This window comes from Antedon mediterranea, chromosome 1 (assembly GCF_964355755.1).
Source record: "Antedon mediterranea chromosome 1, ecAntMedi1.1, whole genome shotgun sequence".
NCBI classification, from domain to species: Eukaryota; Metazoa; Echinodermata; class Crinoidea; order Comatulida; family Antedonidae; genus Antedon; species Antedon mediterranea.
This window is the reverse complement of record NC_092670.1, coordinates 24,429,194-24,450,789: the sequence shown is the minus strand read 5'-3', so window position 1 is coordinate 24,450,789 and position 21,596 is coordinate 24,429,194. Positions and strand designations below refer to the sequence as shown.

Sequence of the window (21,596 nt, the reverse complement as noted above, 5' to 3'; positions counted from 1 at the left end):
ATTTTGTCGTCTATCAACAGGTTGCAAACTTGTGTCAAAGGCAACACCACACAATCTGTCTTCTACTTCATCTTCGTCATTGTTTTCTACACAAGTCTGTTGATCTTCTACATTATCATTTGCACTTTGAATGTTTTCTTTCGATAAGTAATTGTGCCATTTTTCATCAATAGCTACATCAAAATACCATTTGTTGTGATCTTGTAAATATTCTAGAGCTTGAATAACATTGGTTGTGTTAACAAATTTGTATTTATAATAACCCTTGTAAGACAATTTTCGCTTCAATTTTACTGATATTAACTGATCATCAGCCTTTGGTCTAGGCAGTATTTTTACAGTTTCAATTGTATTTGATGGTACACATACAACTGGTCCATGTATCCCGTTCTGTCCGCCTTTCGGTAAATTCATTAATTTCATAAAAGGAATATTTAATCCTATCAAATGTTGCTCTAAATTGTTTAAACTATTTAATTCAGGAGGAATATCATGTAATTGTAAATTGTTTGAACTGGCTTCTGCGGGAACTTTGCCATGTAACATTTTTTTGTGGCATGTGAAACAAATCCATAAGAAACATCTTGGTGATTTATTACATTTATCGTTGCAAGTATGCAAATACTTTTCATTTATACACGTCCTATTTTCGTACTTAGCTTTGATGCACTTCATTACTTGATTTTTAAATAAAATTTTAAAGCATACACAACAAACATATTCAGGACCATGAGAAATTGTTTCTCTAAAGTTTTCCAAAACAAAATCAAACTTACACTTTTTTTGTTTCCGTATTTCACGATGCTTGATGCTTTTTTTCACAACATTTTTTCGAAACCCTTCATCACCATGATACTTTTCTGTAAACATTTGCTTACATTTTTGTTGAAATCTAGAATTACTGTGATATTTCTTTGTCAATTGTTGCCTCAAGTTTTCCCTGAATTTTGAATTATTGCGATACTTTGCTGCTAATTTTTGCCTCAAGATTTCCCTGAATTTTGAATTCTTGCGATACTTTGCTGCTAATTTTTGCTTCAAGTTTTGTCTAAATAGTAAATCATTGTGATACATCTTTTTTCTCCTTTTTTTTAAGTTTTGCCTAAATGTTTCATTTAATTTATAATTTAGTACACTTTTAAATTTTTTGTTGGTTCGGTAACCACAATTATCGTTGTAATGTTGCCTCGTCTTACTTCGTATGTTAAGGTTATATACAGGTTCACATCTATACCGTTTCTGCTGTTTTTCTCTGTTTTCTTTTCTTTTTTGAATTTTATAATCATCCTCCTCATACTTTATTTTTTGGGCCTCTTTCATTTTACGTTTCTTTTCTTCTCTGTATACAGAATCGGTTTGATATTTGTTTATTTTAGCATCTACTATGCTAGAATTTTCATTGAAACGTTTCATTCTCATTCGGATTTTGTTGTTTTGTCTTTTAATTTGTTCTGATTGTTTTCTCTTTCTTCTTAATGTCTTTATATCGTTATTAGAACAAAGTCCTGCAACATTTCTGTTCTGTTTTTGTTTTGGTTCTATAACGTCTTCCAGTGTGTCATGGCTCTGGTCTTTTATTCGTTTTCGTTTATTGCCAGATGTCATTAGAGTCGCCTCTACATTTGAAAACGTTTTTTCCGAAGACGTATTCACATCAAGTTTTCTTGTTTCCTGAACACAATTTGAATTGATATCGACAGATTCCACTACATCAAAATGCACATTGCCGGTGTACAGAATATACATACCGTTGTCAGTTGTAACATCATTTATTATTCTTGGCTTTTTGGCAGAAAACATTTGCCATGTCAAAAATTGATCATTGAACGAATAAATATCTGTTTTAAGCAAGTTTGCCATCGCACTTATTTCAGTGTTAGAAGCCCATGTTCCATTATCCATAACTCTATTTTTAAATACATATTCTTTAACGATAAATATATATCGTTAAATATTTCATCAGTGTCCAATAAATGATTAACAATTGCTCTTCTTAAAATCAAATGATTATTTTCCGTCCCAGATATAGTGTATGAAATCGCACGATAAAAACAATTACCATCACCAGTAATATGCTTAATCTGTAGAGGATGCCCAATATGACTCTCTCTGTTATTAACACTACATGAATGTTCAAAATTATTGCCTAACTTATTACACATGTGTTTCTTTTGTGCTTCTAAGAGTGGAACAAATTTAAAATTCTTGTCAGGTTTGTCTCCATATTCAACATTAACGATTTCAATGTCGCCATCCCCCTCTCTATTATGTGTTTGACCTTTAATTTTGGAATCAACATTTTTATCAGATAATTTATACTGACAAGTACTAGGTGCATCAACATCGATATGTTTTGATCCTTTTTGTTCACAGTTATTATTTAAGCTGATAGAAGAATCCATAGATTTATTTTGAACATTTATCCCAGTCAGTTCAAACTCAGTGTCATGTAAATTACAATTCATTGACCTTGCTAATTTTATACAATAACTGTATACACATTGCCAAGATGTACTGTAAACTAAAATGCTCTTTCCATGTCCACTAACACAACCATATCGATCTCTTGCATGTGGATCAAATATAAGGAAACCATTTAAACGTTTAATTATGGAGAATGTACTTCTGTTGAAACTCATGAAACATGCATCATGTTGGTGTAATTCTTGTTCAAGAGCTTGATTTAATGACAAAGCGCCACACTCAGCCATCAATTCGAAATCCCCATCTATAATGCCAAACACTGATTCACTGGGAAGGATTACAAATGTGTTATTCAAAATATCTAATTCGTTCGGCAGTTCAGAAATCATCAAAAGGTCCTCATGCATAGTGGAATCTTTTTGAATGTAATAGTACAACTCATTTCCAAGAGTCAATATTTCGTCAAGATCAGTAGTAAAGAATTCATTTCCATTTCTCATTGTTGAATAAAGAATAGCGACAAGACTATTTGGAACACACTGCTTACCACGTGAAAAGCCAAACCGAGAATCTCCTTGATTAAAACTACCCTGTGCTAACACATTATTAGTAATACTCTTACAATGGTTGAACACACTTTTATTAATGTTAGCTTTATCATTTGACGGTGGAAGCTTCTCTATTTTTTTAATATCCTCGTCTACAACATTTGTTGAAACGTTGATATCCAGAGTTTGATCAGTATTATTCAATTGCTTACTTTCACTTTTAGCTTTAATTTTTCCATTGGATGTTTTTTGTTGTCCATTATCAATTATTAATGGGCCTACGTCTGAAAACTCATAATTTGCACATGTATTATTTTCATGATCTGTAACATCAAAATCGTTATATGGTGTTATACTAGATTCATTCATTTCACTATTACTATTTGGTACATCACCAGCTTCTGTGTTACTGTAATATTCATTACATTTCATTTTACAATTTTCGTCAGTTTTCATTTCTGAAATGTCATTGTTGTCCGGAACAATATTTCTACTAACCTGTTCCATTTTATCGTCAAATTTTGAATTCAATTTCAAACAATCAAGTGATTGTTTCTTATTAAGAGTTTTACTTTTGACAAAACGACAACTCTTGTTCTTTAAACTCTGTGCTACAGTTACATTATTAGAAATGCTACATGGTTTTAAAAAACTTTTATTTGTATTACTTTTAACATTCAAACACAGAGTACTTTCTTTAATTGTATCATCAGATATATTGCATAGATGTGTTGAAACTTTAATATCCATATTTTGATCACTATTATTTTGTTCACATTCATTTTTAGCTTTAGTATTCTGCCTAGTCTTTGCATTAGATGCGTTTGTCTGTCCCTCAATTTTCAATTCACTTTTCTTTAATTCATGATCTGCAACACTACTACGGTCAAGTCTTTTACTTGGTGCTATCATATAACCAGTTGCTTTACTGTTTTCTTCAATATATTTCATTTCCTCATAGCTATTCAGTTTTAAACTGTCACTTTTCTCAGGAATGATATTTTCACCAACCTTTTCTGATTTATCGTGGTCTGATCGTGATTCTTTATTATTATGCTTTTTGGTTTTGACAAAACGACCCTTCTTGTTTCTTAAACGTTGTGAGCCACCACCACCGGAGAGTTGTTGTATTTCCTTTCTTGTTATACAATTCACAAAATTGCTTCTAAATGTCTTATTTACTTTAATATCATCTTCAATTGATTTGACATTACAAGTATTAACATCACATGTATTGACAATTTTTTGCTTTTTAATATTAATTGCATCTTCTTTAATAACATTGTCACTTAAACAACATTCATAAAGTATGTTTAGTATATCATTAACTACTGTTATGAATTCATACATATCCATTATGCCTTGCCTTGTTTTTTCAATTCCTATGACAATTAATCTATGTATTCTAAAATTTCAATAATAATAATATTTAATATAATAATTAAGTTCTTCTTCTCTTTATTCAAACGTTGAGGAAATACTTTCTTTAAAGTATTCTTATATTATAAATACAATTCTAAGATTATATTCTGATTTAATCTATAATTACAATTTAATTTTTTGATTAATTTATTTGTTTAGCTATGTTCACAAATTTTGTTTTCAAGTTTGGTATTCAAGTTTGGTATTCAAGTTTGGTATTCAAGTTTGGTATTCAAGTTTGGTTTTCAAGTTTGGTTTTCAAGTTTGGTTTTCAAGTTTGGTTTTCAAGTTTGGTTTTCAAGTTTGGTTTTCAAGTTTGGTTTTCAAGTTTGGTATTCAAGTTTGGTTGTCAAGTTTGGTATTCAAGTTTGGTATTCAAGTTTGGTATTCAAGTTTGGTATTCAAGTTTGGTATTCAAGTTTGGTTTTCAAGTTTGGTTTTCAAGTTTGGTATTCAAGTTTGGTATTCAATTTTGTTTTTAAGTTTGGTTTTCAAGTTTGTTATTGGAGTTTGGTATTCAAGTTTGGTATTCAAGTTTGATTTCTTTCACACAATTATCCACTCCAAATCTGAAAACAAAAAAAATGAAAATTATTTATATATGCAATAATGTAAAGTTTTCTTTTTTTCTTTGTTTAAACATATATTGTCCCCCTAAAATAAAATTATTTAAATATTTTTGTTGAATATGTCATTTTAATGTCACATAATAGTAATTCACTTTCACAAAAAAATTGGTTCGCAAATAAACAATTATTCACCTGAAAAAATTATTCCTCAATTTGGTATCATTAAAACAAATTTAACAACATGTAATTGAAAGTTTTGTTCAGTAATAGTCTGATTTAATTGTGAAATAGAATACATCATCATTCGAAAACATATTCGTCAACCATACACATCCATATTTAAACATTTGTTTCCATTTACGGGATAGATAGTGTAAATACTGTATTATTGTCAACTATTAAGCAGTACTGTATACCATTTTTTTTTTAAATTCCTTAAAATACAAATTTACTTACAACACTGATTTACATGTAACTGCCACTGCCAGAAACTGGTAAGTTGAATTAAATTTCTCTCTTGACCTGTAATTATAAAAATATATATTAAGTATCAGAACATGCTTCATAATTACTATTATAACACACCTAAGTAGATTTCCTATCACTTAATTGGAGAATTGTGAGCCACATAATATTTAATAAATACTGTATTCATGAAATTATACCATTGCACTCATAAACAAATTATTTGTAGGCCTATATTTTTATACATATCAAATAAAAAGCACAAGTTAATCATATTAAATTATTTATTTGGTACTGTAGCTGAAAAAACATGTTTCAGTAGACCTTCTACAGTACCTTAAAATAATACTAATAATTATAACACTAAGTATTTATAGACTGCACTTAAACTGCGGTCTCACAGAGTTTTTTAAAGAAGAGACTTAAAACTGCATTAATTAAATTATGTTATACAAACTCTATACTACATCATGCTTGATCATGATCAATATTAATAAATATACTGTACAAAGACAAACAGAAAAAAATATACACACAAATTAATGTTTTTAAACTTACTTGTGTAATGAAATTGAGTATATCTTCATAAACAAAGGCTAAATCTTTCTAAAGTTAATAATACAAAAAAATGTTGTGAATCAATTTCTCTGTTACCACGATTAAATTTATCCTTAGTTGAAGAAGAGAACAAAACAACTAACACGTACCAACAACCTGTAAGAAAAAGTACATTAATTTAATAAAATTTGAAATATTCTTCAATGGTAACATCAAAATTGGCCCGGCGGACGGGTTTTCTGGTTGCAAAAATCGGTCCGCGTGACCATTTATGGCTGCCAAATTTTATTTGTTATTTTAATATTATAAATTAAGCCTATTTTAAAATTATCATTATTAGTAGCAACTCATTGTTAGGCTTTTTGTGTACAACAATATACAGTAGGCCTATATATGTCTGTTTTATATCCATTTTATTCTTTTGTTTTAACATCTTTGTTTCTCCATTATGTTAAAAACAATTTAATTTATTACACTACTGTGTGATCCAAAAAATGTATTTTATTTATTATTTATTTTCTTCAATTCAAATCATTTATTTCGACCAAAATCAGCAAACATCAACATAATATGTAAAATATACAACAAAGTATCATTTTGCATCCCTAAACAGGCAATCACGTAATCTGAAATCATGACTGATATTTGACTAAGCTGAAGTTTATTAAATACACTGGGTTTAGTGTGTGCTATTCAAGAAGTTTCCTTTGTTAACAATCCATGGATAATTAATTAATATTTCTTTCTGTATTGTTCCATGTACTGTAGGTTACATAAACAATTCACCACAGCCTTATCATTATAATATACAATAGTATAGTACATACAGGTGGTCGAAGTGGCACAAAAAAACGGCACCTGATCCAAAATATGTCATAAAAAATTAAGTTTGAAAATTGTTTAAATACCCAAATAATTATTGGTTGGATAAAATTAGATGTTTCAACCCAGAAAGTGAGACATTTCGGCCCAAAAAGTGGAAAGTTTCGGGCCAAATCGCCTCAGGGCCAAATTGTCTCGGATCCTCACAATGCACCGGCTTTTTGTCCTTCTTGGCTTAACTAGCTAACCTACACATGAAATTTGTAAACTTAAATACACTGTTGTAAAACATGATAATGATATGTACCAAAAAAGGAACACAGAAAATAGGGTTACATTGTGAATGTGACGAAAAACAAATTATACCACAACAAAAAACATATAGAAACATATACACACAATGTTTTAAAACTTACTTGTGTAATTAGAGTATATCTTCATATAAACAAAGTCTCAATCTTTCTAAAGTTAATAACAACAAAACTAATGTGGCTTAATTTCTCTGTCACCAGGATGAAATATATCCTTATTTCAAGCAAGCAAAAAAACCACTCACTGAATAACTCAAAGCAAACCTTGATAGTAGATAGTTACCAATACCAGCCATATGTCATGTCTTCTTCGGATTTGTTCTACTGTATATCATGATGTGACACATTTTATTTTATCTTTAGGCCTTTCTTAACCAAATGTTGTAATATACTGTATACAATTTTATTAAATATGATTATTTAAATATTTAATTGTATCTTCAGAAAGATCCCACCAATGTTTGACATAGACCTATGGAACGTTTATCACCTGACATTAAACTGTGAACCGAGGACAAACAACATTTGTGAATCTTGGAATAGAAAGCATCTTAACTACACTGGTCATACAAACCAATCTATCTGGTCATCAATCAATGCAATCAAAAGAGATGAAGCATCTTCAGTGACTTTAATTGAACTTGTAAAGCGAGGAAAACCAGTGCCATCTAAACGCATTACCAAATCAACAGTAAAGAGCAACTCTAGACTATAACATAATTTCTAAGTACAACCGACAGGCCAAAATCAAACTATGACTGCACTAGGTTATGCCATACGATTAAAGTATCTTGCGACCAAAGACTTGCTTTTAATGTACAGTATTTGTAAATATAAAACAATTATTATCTCTCAAAACTGTTAAACTGATATAATTAAATATAATTTTGTGTACTTCATTTATTTATTCATTCAATTTAATGTAATGTTTTTAATTAGACAGACTGTTTATAAATATCAATACTTATTCATTGTATAAGGACTATGTGATATTTTTTATTTCGAGATTTGTCAGTCCTAAGTTTAATAAAATGTTATAATTCATGCTAAATTCCTATTCATAACACACAATTAAATAGAAGTTGATTACATGGCACCCCCATTTTTAAATGGTATAGTCCATTGTTGGGTTGCTTTTAACAGTGGTGGCTTTATACAGGGGTGGCTTTTTTCCTACTTTCTACACTGAAATACACTACATGGCGTACATGCCTTGGTGTGGCAGAAAAGGCCTAGAAAAGGAAGTTGAAATACCTTTACAAACTTGATAAATACCCCAAAAATGTATATTAACAATCATTGGTTTAGACTAAAAGCGAAACGTTTCGGCCAAAAAGTGGGCCGAATCGAGCCAGATTTTGGCATTCAGGTCACCGCCTTCTTCGTACAGTGCCGACTCTTGTCCTTCTTGGCCTAACTTGCTAGCCTAAAAGTAAAACAAACATCCAAAAGTATCCAAAAACATCTTACCTGTTTCTTATACGCCTAGTATTAAATTCAAATCCAAAATTTGTTAATATGCAATCGCGTCTTGTCTCACAAACGAGCTAGACTAATTAATATGGATGTTATGCGCGATTTGAACGATTTGCGCAATTTGAAATTGCGCAAAGAAATCCTTGCGCAATTTGAAATTGCGCAAAGAATTCTTGCGCAATTTAAATTTGCGCAATGATTTTTTTGCGCAATTTCAAATTGCGCAATCAACTTGTGCAATTTCAAATTGCGCAAGAAAATCTTTGCGCAATTTTAAATTGCGCTGCACAATTTGTAAATTGCGCAAGATAGTTCTTGCGCAATATGACACCTTTGCGCAATTTGAAAACGAACTGTAAATTTTCCCATACATGGCTAGGCTAGGCCTAGGCAGAGGAGTTTAAAATTTAGTATTTTATTATAAATAAATAAGACCATTTCAATGAAGATAATGTTTAATACTCACTTTTTAAGTTTTTAATATTAGTTTAAGCTAGGCCATGTAACCTAGTCAGTATCAGTAGTCCAGACCCTAGCTAGGCTAGAGTAGTATAGCCGGCCGCCCGCGCCGCGCCCGCCTGGTGGAACACCACCGCTTCGTTTTCCTTCGTCGGTTGTTCGACGGTATGCTAACTTATAACAATATTTGCACTACTAAAATAAGGAAATGCGATATTTATCTTTAATTTTGAATCATTCTTAGAAATTACTATAAAAACATGGGTGTGCATGATTTCACAATCTGTTGAAAAACCTTGCGCGCAATTTGCAGATTACTTGCGCAATTTAATACGTTGCTTGCGCAATTTGAAACACATGTTTCAATTCAAATTGCGCAAGGATTTTTTTTGCGCAATTTCAAATTGCGCAAATCGTTCAAATCGCGCATAACATGGATATCAAAACATGTGCGTCACAGACTAGGCGATGCTCCGATTGATGAACGAAACAGTATTACAAGTATGGCATGCAATCGTCGCCAAAAAAAACCCCACAAAATAAACGATAACGACAATATTAACTTGCTTCAAGTTAAATGTTTCGTTTAAGCAAATAATTCTATAAAGTGATAAATGTAAAACAACTTTTTTTTTCTAATATAACATAAGTTTTCGTCTATATTGACACTTATAACCATACCATCGTGCAATAAGGTTTAGCAAATACCGTTCGCGATGCATGATGGGAACAAATTAGAAGCAACAACGCCCCCACCTGTAAAATAAAGTTTGTATTATAATAACAAAAGCAGCTTTGAAGCGTACGTAGGAAATATGGTCATATTCGATAGGTACAGGTGTCGATATACTGATATGAGCATATGCCTACAATAGTCTCATAATTACCTATACAAATCAGTGAAGCCCATATAAATGTTGGTGGAACGATTCAACGCACTTTTGAGTCGAAACGTCCCACTTTATGGGCCGAAACGTCTCATTTAAGACCAAATTTATATACATTTTTTTGTGGTATCTATCAAGTTTTTAAAGGTGTTTAAATATCCATTTTTTATTGATATTGGCAATGATGATATAATAATATATAAAATAAATTACTAAAAACGTAATTTTATATTCAATTTATTCTTTGAAAACTTTTGTGCATTTGCTATTCAGCCAACATATAGGGCGTAACTCATTTACATAGTCCACGTGGCGTGGCTAAAAAATTAACATTTTCGACAATGTTTTAAAAATTGTTGGTTTATTTCATCTTTATCGCTATTATATTAGTTTAATCAAGTTTGGGAGAAAAAGCTTATAAAATTCATATCAACACCGATACATATAAGTGTGGCGAATCGTCTCAGAGCCGAATCGTCCCGCTAGCCTAAACACATTTCACCATTAACAACGGCTAGTAAAAAGACACGTTTTGCCCGATTATTCAAAACTAGCATGTTGTTCCATTCCCTTTGCCTTGGTGTTGCAGAAAACACCCAGAAAAAGGAAGTTCAAACACCTTTACAAACTTGATAAAAATCATTGGTTTAGACTAAAAGCGAGACGTTTCAGCCCAAAAGTGGGCCGAATCGTCCCAGATTCTGGCATTCAGGTCACCGCCTTCGTACAGTGCCGACTTTTGTCCTTCTTGGCCTAACTTGCTAGCCTAAAAAAACATGAAATCCAATATTCTCCAACAACAAACATCCAAAAGTAGCTTAAAACATCTTACCTGTTTCTTACTTGGCTTAGTATCAAATTTAAATAAAAAATGCGTTAATATGCACTCGTGTCTTGTCTCACAAACCAGCTAGCTAATATCACAACATGTGCGTTAGACCGGGGCGATGCTGCTCGATATGATAAACGAAACAGTATTACAAGTATGGCATGCAATTGTCGCCAAAAATACCAAAATAAACGATAACGACAATATTAACTTGCTTCAAGTTAAATGTTTCGTTTAAGCAAATAATTCTATAAAGTGATAAATGTAAAACAACTTTTTTTTTCTAATATAACGTAAGTTCTCGTCTATATTGACACTTAGAACCATATCATCGTGCAATAAGGTTTAGCAAATACCGTTCGCGATGCATGATGGGAACAAATTAGAAGCAACAACGGCCCCACCTGTAAAATAAAGTTTGTATTATATTAACAAAAGCGGCTTTGAACGTACGTAGGAAATATGCTCATATTCCAAACAATATTGTCATGATTTTTAGGTACAGGTGTCGATATACTGATATGCGCATGTGCTAAACACAACTTAAAAGCAAGTTTCAAAGCGTCCATGCTCTCACAATCGTCTGTTGGGTTTAAACTGAAAAGGTGAGTAAAATGTGTCCTCTTGTTCGAAATATTACAATCCGTTTAATCAATGGATCATTTACAAGTTAATCCATAACAAGGCTGTGTGACTTTAATATTTTAACATATTTTCGTTACCGCTGTAACCAACCTGTAATAAGCTAACAGTACATAGAAATCTTCTATATTTCAACAGATGTCTTCTGTGGCAGTATATATCCTTTCCACACCAGCGTTACATGGTGAACATTTTTTTTGTTTTACCATGGACAATAACTTTGACGTGTTTGAAACAACAATTCCAAAAAGTCTACAACAAAAAATGTGCAAAGGGAAATACATTAGGATGATAAAACACACCACAACAAAAAAACCTGATGCCAACTACATCCGATTAAGCGAAAAATCGAAAGTATGTACTTGCCCTTTAAACACATTATACCTACCTACCTACCCTATGTACCACACAATCCACATTATTTATATACAACACTTTTTTTTCTAGATTTTCCAAACGTGTGCCTTTGAGATACCGCATTCCAAGCTGACTGAATTCTATCACCCTCCTGAGCATACCGTGTCACAAACTTTAATTTTGCCAGCAAAAAGGAGGATTAGTTTAAAGGCAACAATAGCTGAGGTGCAGTATTAATTGTAGTTGTATAGATTCCCATTAATTTGTTTTAAACTAATAAGGTCATATGGATAAAATATATTGAGAATAAGACAATTAAAGTATTACACATCATATCCTTACAGGTTTTTCCAATCCGAGAAGGTACTGGATGGAAAAGACGAGACATCTTTCTCGCAGACGGCGAAGACGGCGAAGACGGCAGACCGTCCAAAAAAATTAAATGCAAGCTGTGGGGCTCACACAGTGAACTGATAACGGATGCAAATATCGGCAACACCGTAACATTCAACAATGTAGAAGTCGAAATCTACAAAGATATACAGCAAGTTAAATCTTTAGACTTAACAATCGTAAACGTAAGATCTTAATTATCAAATAATGTATTCAAAATCGCATATTACTGTTTACAGCATGATAATTTTGGTTCCCCATAGCCAATTGAACGTTGACAGATAAGTTCTGTCTATATCCACCTATTTGACCAAATCACTACAGCTTTTCTCGCCTTCTTGCACAATTAATATACCTACAAGATGACAAAAGAAAACGTTTCTCCTTTTCTTCACACAGTGGACGAATCCGATAAAACCTACACAGTCACCATTACTGCTGTAGATGAAGAAAATGATTCAGAACAGTATGTATATAAATTCAGAAAAACATCAAAATGTAAATTACTTAATCAAATAGCACAGATTTAGATAAAACAACATTTGATTTCACTAACGCAAGTTTTTTTTCTTTCCACAGAAAACTAAATCTTCTGACAGACGATGATCAGATCATGATTTGCAGTATGGACATTTTCAAATCAGTAAATTTGTCGGTGGAAGAGTTCACGAACTTATTGCCTGTGCAATGTAAAATACAAAAAAAAAATCAATCCATTAGTTCACTTGAACTAATGCAAATGTTTCAAAAATAAAAACAAAACAAAGCAACAAACTTGTAATTGTCTCATGTGTATTGTAAACATTATAGTTGAATGCTTTCATCAAAATGTCACTTTACTATCCTAGTATATAGGCGAACACAATGGAAAAAACTTTGGGACAAATCTCTGCTTTGGATACTTACCTGATCTATCTCAGATGCACAGCAAAATGTAAATTTGATAACATTAGTTTTCACTATTATGATATTGTCCCATATATTAGATATTATTAGAAGAGTTTTTAAACAACATTTCTCATTTCATTATAATCTTTCAACTTGGGGTCACTTAACTATGGCATGCAATTTATGCAAAAAAATACAGAAGTCTATGATTTAATACACTCTGGTGTTACATGCATTGGTGCACTATGCAAATTGATTCTTAGGTCCTATAATAAAACTTGAAAGATGAAGATTTCATCATAGTAAAAGTTTGGTATGAAATCATCTATTTGCATCGCGGGGGTTCACGACATACCGAATGAACGAGTAATCTTTCTTCGTGTTTTCTTCGGCAGGTGAAACCGACTTTGGTATGAGATGTACCGAGATCGAATTCCATCACGGGAAAACAATTAAATAAATTAAATATAAGGATGTATTTGGTTATTATACTTTTTAGAAAAGTCATAACTGAAAAGATATCTGGTAATGATCGAAAAATTCGTATCTAAAAGAATATTATCACATTATTCCGAGTTCTCCAGACGGAGTTTTAACTTAGTAAAACATAAGTATTTTGATACATATGGCGTTTCATACGTATACTACTTGAAACACCGTGGTTTAACTCCAATAATTCTTGGTGCATACGATTGGCTACTCATATTTGCGCGTAAAATGCGTTTGAAATTTTAAAATGCTCAAAATTTGTGCACGCTGTTACTCTGCAACGCGTTAACATAACATGTTGTAACTTGGTCAACATATAGACATTTAACTGAAATTGTACAGCCAAGCTTTTGGACGCTGTAAGAGGCTCGTATCGTAAGTTACGCGCGATTTTCTGAAAATCTGAAATTGATCATAACTTTGAAACAGATAAATATTTTTTAACGTAATTTTAAGCCACGTTTGCTTCACATCAATTGTTAACATTTTTAACCCTACCGAATTTTGTAAACATCAACAAATTGTGAAATTGTTGCAAAATATGTCTACTTTTAAAAATGAAACAATTCATCAGAATGCAAGGTTACCCCCATTTTTTTTTTATTTTCTTGCAGTGTATGAATCATAGGTCTGATTTATTATACTCTTGAATGTTAAAAAGTGTTTGATGGCTACATTATTTGCAAATTAAATGTAATGTTTGAAATAATTATCATCAAACAAACATAAACATATTCAAAGAGCAAAACAATAAACATAACGTTTATCTTTTTTCTTTACATGTTAATATATAAACCTTGAAAGTATGCACTTTCATAATATGTAACTGTTTAAAATTTGTGAAGATTTCATCATAGTAAAAATTATGATTTAAGTTCATTATGTAATAATCAACTTGCATCGACGGGGTTCACGACATACCGAATGAACGAGGACTTTTTCTTCGGATTTTCTTCAGCAGGAGCTCATATGGCTCGATGTGTAGTGCAACCGACTTTGGTATCAGAGGTACCGGGTTCGAATCCCATCACGGGAAAACAATTAATTAAAAGGGTTTATTTGGTTATTACACTGAAAGGGCAGTTTCAATTTTTTGAATAGGCTACTTTTTTTTGGAAAAGTCATAACTGAGAAGTACTTTAATACGCAAGATACGGTTTTGTTGCGGGCGGATAACCAAACTCGTCCTCAAGTGACGAGTTTAAGTTCTAGTTGGTTATCCGCCTCAAGCGGATAACCTTTGTTATTGTAGTGTTACTTTTTTTTTTTGGTTATCCGCCTCAAGCGGATAACCTTTGTTATTAGGTTATATGCATTATCATGCATATAACCTCTTGATTCTGTCAAAATCTTTATTTATTGGTTATCCGCCTCAAGCGGATAAGCATTTGTTATTGTAGTGTTACTTTTTTTTTTTTTTATTAGGTTATATGCATTATCATGCATATAACCTCTTGATTCTGTCAAAATCTTTATTTATTTATTAGGTTATATGCATTATCATGCATATAACCTCTTGATTCTGTCAAAATCTTTATTTATTAGGTTATATGCATTCATGCATATAACCTCTTGATTCTGTCAAAATCTTTATTTATTTCTTTATTTATTTATTTATTTATTCTTTCCTTAGCACTATTTGTCCGTCAATTATCTTGATATCAGTTTCATTTAACTAAGTCAATTTTTCAGAGTGTATTCCTTATGGCCAGGAATCGATGTGGTTATGTTTTCACGGTGCGCAATCAAACATTACGTGGTCTACGCGCGAGTTTACGAAATCACGTTTGTAATCATATCTTCACAAGCATGAATCACAATTAAACAAAATTTGGTACTCATAAATTTCAGGTCATATTTCATTATATGGCAATACAATTACGTGCGTAGCGCATATAACGCTTGCGTACGCGCGCTTAAAATGTTCAAAATTGTCAAAATTTATTTTCGATGAAATTAGAGTACGTTTCAGGCAATTTTAAGCGTTTAAAAAATTGCCATGAGTGCGCCGATTTTTTCACGCGCACTGCGCGTTAAACGTTAATGCGCACTCTTTTTGCCCGATTTCTGTTTTACAATCTTTCTTTAATAATATCATCATATTTGATTCACGTTTCAACTCGAAATTGCGTTATACGAGCACGTCAAAAGTGACTGGCTACGCACGTATAAGTTAACAAAATGGTGAAAATATGCTAAATTTTAAAATTAATATATCATCAGAATGCAGGGGAACACCTATTTTTTATTTCATTTTCTTGAAGTGTATGTATCATATGTATGATTTATTATCAAATTAAGAGAACAAAAGTTGATTAAGTCATCATTAATTGCATATTAAATTTAAAAAAAATAATTTCGACAATCAAACAAATTATGACATTTTCTTAAGCCAAAATAACAAACTTAACATTAACTTTCTTCCTTCCAAAGTTCATATATTAAAGTTAAAAGTATATAGTTTGACAGTGCATCATTTTTTTACATTTTAAAGATGTCATCATAGTAAAAAATTATAATTCATTGCGGTATGTAATAATCTATTTGCACCAAACTGGTTACTGCATAGTAAATACACGGAGGATTTTTTCTACAACTTTTAGTCAGTTGTGTATGGCTCGATGGTCTGTGCTCGTGTCTATGGCATTCAAGGTACCGATATCGAGTCTCACCTCGGGAAACGAAATAAGATTTTTTTTTTATTATCCGTATTGTTTGTTCAAATTTATTTCTTAGTGTATAGATTATACACATGATTTATAATGAAATCTAGATAAAAATTAACTTATGTCTTTATTATTATGTAACAACAAATGTGGTTTTATACGCATTATACGCATGGATCTTTGATCGGATTGTGATACCGGCTATGGTGGTCGCGTTAGCAAGGTCCTATCATATATTATAAATAATTAAAGATTCTGACAAAATCAATCAATCAATATATCTTTTAAAAGTCAATTATCTTTATTTAAATCAATGCATATAACCTATAATTCGTCATAATGACGAATTAAATCTAGTTCTTTCCTTAGCACTATTTTGTCCGTGAATTATCTTGATATCAGTTTCATCTATCTAAGTCAATTTTTCAGAGTATATTCCTTATGGCCAGGAATCGATGTGGTTATATTTTCACGATGCGTAATCAAAAATTACGCGGTCTACGCGCGATTTTACGAAATCACGTTTGTAATCATATCTTCACAAGCATGAATCACAATTAAACAAAATTTGGTACTCATAAATTTCAGGTCATATTTCATCATATGGCAATACAATTACGTGCGTAGAGCATATAACGCTTGCGTACGTGCGCTTAAAATGTTCAAAATTGTCAAAATTTATTTTCGATGAAATTAGAGTACGTTTCAGGCAATTTTAAGCGTTTAAAAAATTGCCATGAGTGCGCAGATTTTTGCACGCGCACTGCGCGTTATACGTTAATGCGCACTCTTTTTGTCCGATTCCGGTTGTACAACCTTTCTTTAATAATATCATCATATTTTATTCACTTTTCAACGCGTAATTGCCTTATACGAGCACGTCAAAAGTGACAGGCTACGCACGTATAAGTTAACAAAATGGTGAAAATATGCTAAATTTTAAAATTAATATATATCGTTACAATGCTCGGGAACACCTATTTTTTATTTAATTTTCTTGAAGTGTATGTATCATATGTATGATTTATTATGAAATTAGAAGAACAAAAGTTGATTAAGTCATCATTAATGGCATATTAAATTTAACAAAATTAATTTCGACAATCAAACAAATTATAACATTTTCTTAGGCCAAAATAACAAACTTAACATTAACTTTCTTCCTTAAGAAGTTCATATATTAAAGTTAAAAGTATATAGTTTGACAGTGCATCATTTTTTTAAATTTTTAAAGATGTCATCATAGTAAAACATTATAATTCATTGCGGTATGTAATAATCTATCTGCACAAAAGTGGTTACTGCATAGTAAATACACGGAGGAATTTTTCCATAACTTTTAGTCAGTTGTGTATGGCTCGGTGTTCTTTGCTCGTGTCTATAGCAGTCAAGTACCGAGTTCGAGTCTCACCTTGGGAAACCAAACGAAATAAGATTTTTTTTATTATCCGTATTGGTTGTTCAATTATATTTCTTAGTGTATAGATTATACACATGATTTATAATGAAATTTAAATAAAAACACAAATGTGGTTTATGACATTATATACGCAGAAAGATCTTTGATCGGATTATGATACCGGCTATTGTATTTGCGTTAGCAAGATCCTGTCATATATTATAAATAACTAATGATTCTGAGAAAATCAATCAATCAATATATCTTAAATCAATCAATTATCTTTATTTGAATCAATGCATATAACCTATAATTCGTCATAGTGACGAATTAAATCTAGTTTATTTATTCTTTCCTTAGCACTATTTTGTCCGTGAATTATCTTGATATCAGTTTCATCTATTTAAGTCAATTTTTCAGAGTATATTCCTTATGGCCAGGAATCGATGTGGTTATATTTTCACGATGCGTAATCAAAAATTACGCGGTCTAAGCGCGATTTTACGAAATCACGTTTGTAATCATATCTTCACAAGCATGAATCACAATTAAACAAAATTTGGTACTCATAAATTTCAGGTCATATTTCATCATATGGCAATACAATTACGTGCGTAGCGCATATAACGCTTGCGTACGCGCGCTTAAAATGTTCAAAATTGTCAAAATTTATTTTCGATGAAATTAGAGTACGTTTCAGGCAATTTTAAGCGTTTAAAAAATTGCCATGAGTGCGCAGATTTTTGCACGCGCACTGCGCGTTATACGTTAATGCGCACTCTTTTTGTCCGATTTCGGTTGTACAACCTTTCTTTAATAATATCATCATATTTTATTCACTTTTCAACGCGTAATTGCCTTATACGAGCACGTCAAAAGTGACAGGCTACGCACGTGTAAGTTAACAAAATGGTGAAAATATGCTAAATTTTAAAATTAATATAGATCGTCAGAATGCTCGGGAACACATATTTTTTATTTCATTTTCTTGAAGTGTATGTATCTTATGTATGATTTATTATTAAACTAAGGGAACAAAAGTTGATTAAGCCATAATTAATTGCATATTAAATTTAAAAAAATTCATTTCGACAATCAAACAAATTATGACATTTTCTTAGGCCAAAATAACAAACTTAACATTAACTTTCTTCCTCCAAAAGTTCATATATTAAAGTTAAAAGTATATAGTTTGACAGTGCATCATTTTTGTACATTTTTAGAGATGTCATCATAGTAAAAAATTATAATTCATTGCGGTATGTAATAATCTATCTGCACCAAAGTGGTTACTGCATAGTAAATACACGGAGGAATTTTTCTACAATTTTTAGACAGTTGTGCATGGCTCGGTGGTGTGTGCTCGTGTCTATGGCACTCAAGGTACCGAGATCGAGTCTCACCTTGGGAAACGAAATAAGATTTTTTTTTTATTATCCGTATTGTTTGTTCAAATTTATTTCTTAGTGTATATATTATACACATGATTTATAATGAAATCTAGATAAAAAATAACTTATGTCTTTATTATTATGTAACAGCAAATGTGGTTTATGACATTATACGCAGAGGGATCTTTGATCGGATTGTGATACCGGCTATTGTATTCGCGTTAGCAAGGTCCTATCATATATTATAAATAATTAAAGAATCTGAGAAAATCAATGAATCAAAATATCTTTTAAAAATCAATTATCTTTATTAAAATCAATGCATATAACCTATAATTCGTCATAGTGACGAATTAGATCTAGTTAGGTTATATGCATGATATGCATATAACCTCTTGATTCTGTCAGAATCTTTATTTATTTATTTATTTATTTATTTATTTATTTATTAGGTTATATGCATGATATGCATATAACCTCTTGATTCTGTCAAAATCTTTATTTATTTATTTATTTATTTATTTATTCTTTCCTTAGCACTATTTTGTCCATGCATTATCTTGGCATCAGTTTTATCTAGCTAAGTCAAGTTTTCAGAGTATATTCCTTATGGCCAGGAATCGATGTGGTTATATTTTCACGATGCGTAATCAAAAATTACGCGGTCTACGCGCGATTTTACGAAATCACGTTTGTAATCATATCTTCACAAGCATGAATCACAATTAAACAAAATTTGGTACTCATAAATTTCAGGTCATATTTCATAATATGGCAATACAATTACGTGCGTAGCGCATATAACGCATGCGTACGCGCGCTTAAAATGTTGAAAATTGTCAGAATTTAATTTCGATGAAATTAGAGTACGTTTCAGGCAATTTTAGGCGTTTAAAAAATTGCCATGAGTGCGCAGATTTTTGCACGCGCACTGCGCATCAAACGTTAATGCGCACTGTTTGTGTCCGATTACTGTTGTATAACCTTTCTTTAATAATATCATCATATTTGATTCAGGTTTCAACTCGAAATTGCGTTATACGAGCACGTCAAAAGTGACGGGCTACGCACGTATAAGTTAACAAAATGGTGAAAATATGCTAAATTTTAAAATTAATATATATCGTCAGAATGCAGGGGAACACCTATTTTTTATTTCATTTTCTTGAAGTGTATGTATCATATGTATGATTTATTATCAAATTAAGAGAACAAAAGTTGATTAAGTCATCATTAATTGCATATTAAATTAAAAAAACATAATTTCGACAATCAAACAAATTATGACATTTTCTTAGGCCAAAATAACAAACTTAACATTAACTTTCTTCCTTCAAAAATTCATATATTAAAGTTAAAAGTATGTAGTTTGACAGTGCATCATTTGTATACATTTTAAAGATGTCATCATAGTAAAAAATTATAATTCATTTCGGTATGTAATAATCTATTTGCATCAAAGTGGTTACTGCATAGTAAATACACGGAGGAATTTTTCTACAACTTTTAGTCAGTTGTGAACGGCTCGGTGGTCTGTGCTCGTGTCTATGGCATTCAAGGTACCGAGATCGAGTCTCACCTTGGGAAACGAAATAAGATTTTTTTTTTTTATTATCCGTATTGTTTGTTCAAATTTATTTCTTAGTGTATAGATTATACACATGATTTATAATGAAATCTAGATAAAAATTAACTTATGTCTTTATTATTATGTAACAACAAATGTGGTTTATGACATTATACGCATATGGATCTTTGATCGGATTGTGATACCGGCTATGGTGTTCGCGTTAGCAAGGTCCTATCATATATTATAAATAATTAAAGATTCTGAGAAAATCAATCAATCAATATATCTTTTAAAAATCAATTATCTTTATTTAAATCAATGCATATAACCTATAATTCGTCATAGTGACGAATTAAATCTAGTTTATTTATTTATTCTTTCCTTAGCACTATTTGTCCGTCAATTATCTTGGCATCGGTTTTATCTATCTAAGTCAATTTTTCAGAGTATATTCCTTATGGCCAGGAATCGATGTGGTTATGTTTTCACGGTGCGCAATCAAAAATTACGCGGTCTACGCGCGATTTAACAAAATCACGTTTGTAATCATATCTTCACAAACATGAATCACTTTTAAACAAAATTTGGTACTCATAAATTTCAGGTCATATTTCATCATATGGCAATACAATTACGTGCGTAGCGCATATAACGCATGCGTACGCGCGCTTAAAATGTTGAAAATTGTCAGAATTTATTTTCGATGAAATTAGAGTACGTTTCAGGCAATTTTAAGCGTTTAAAAAATTGCCATGAGTGCGCAGATTTTTGCACGCGCACTGCGCGTCAAACGTTAATGGGCACTGTTTGTGTCCGTTTACTGTTGTATAACCTTTCTTTAATAATATCATCATATTTTATTCACTTTTCAACGCGAAACAGCGTTATACGAGCACGTCAGAAGTGACGGGCTACGCACGTGTAAGTTAACAAAATGGTGAAAATATGCTAAATTTTAAAATTAATATATATCGTTAGAATGCTCGGGAACACCTATTTTTTATTTAATTTTCTTGAAGTGTATGTATCAT

General features: G+C 31.3%; 1 long non-coding RNA gene across 1 annotated transcript; it reads right to left on the bottom strand.

Annotated features, from left to right (window-relative positions):
- Positions 1 to 3,658: 3,658 nt before the first annotated feature.
- On the bottom strand, positions 3,659 to 10,890 carry LOC140048490 (uncharacterized). The gene is made up of 4 exons (XR_011845077.1): positions 10,774 to 10,890; positions 5,987 to 6,142; positions 5,420 to 5,485; positions 3,659 to 4,963 (listed from the first exon to the last, which is right to left on the bottom strand). It is a non-coding gene; the product is annotated as an uncharacterized lncRNA (long non-coding RNA).
- Between the last annotated feature and the right edge of the window lie 10,706 nt (positions 10,891 to 21,596).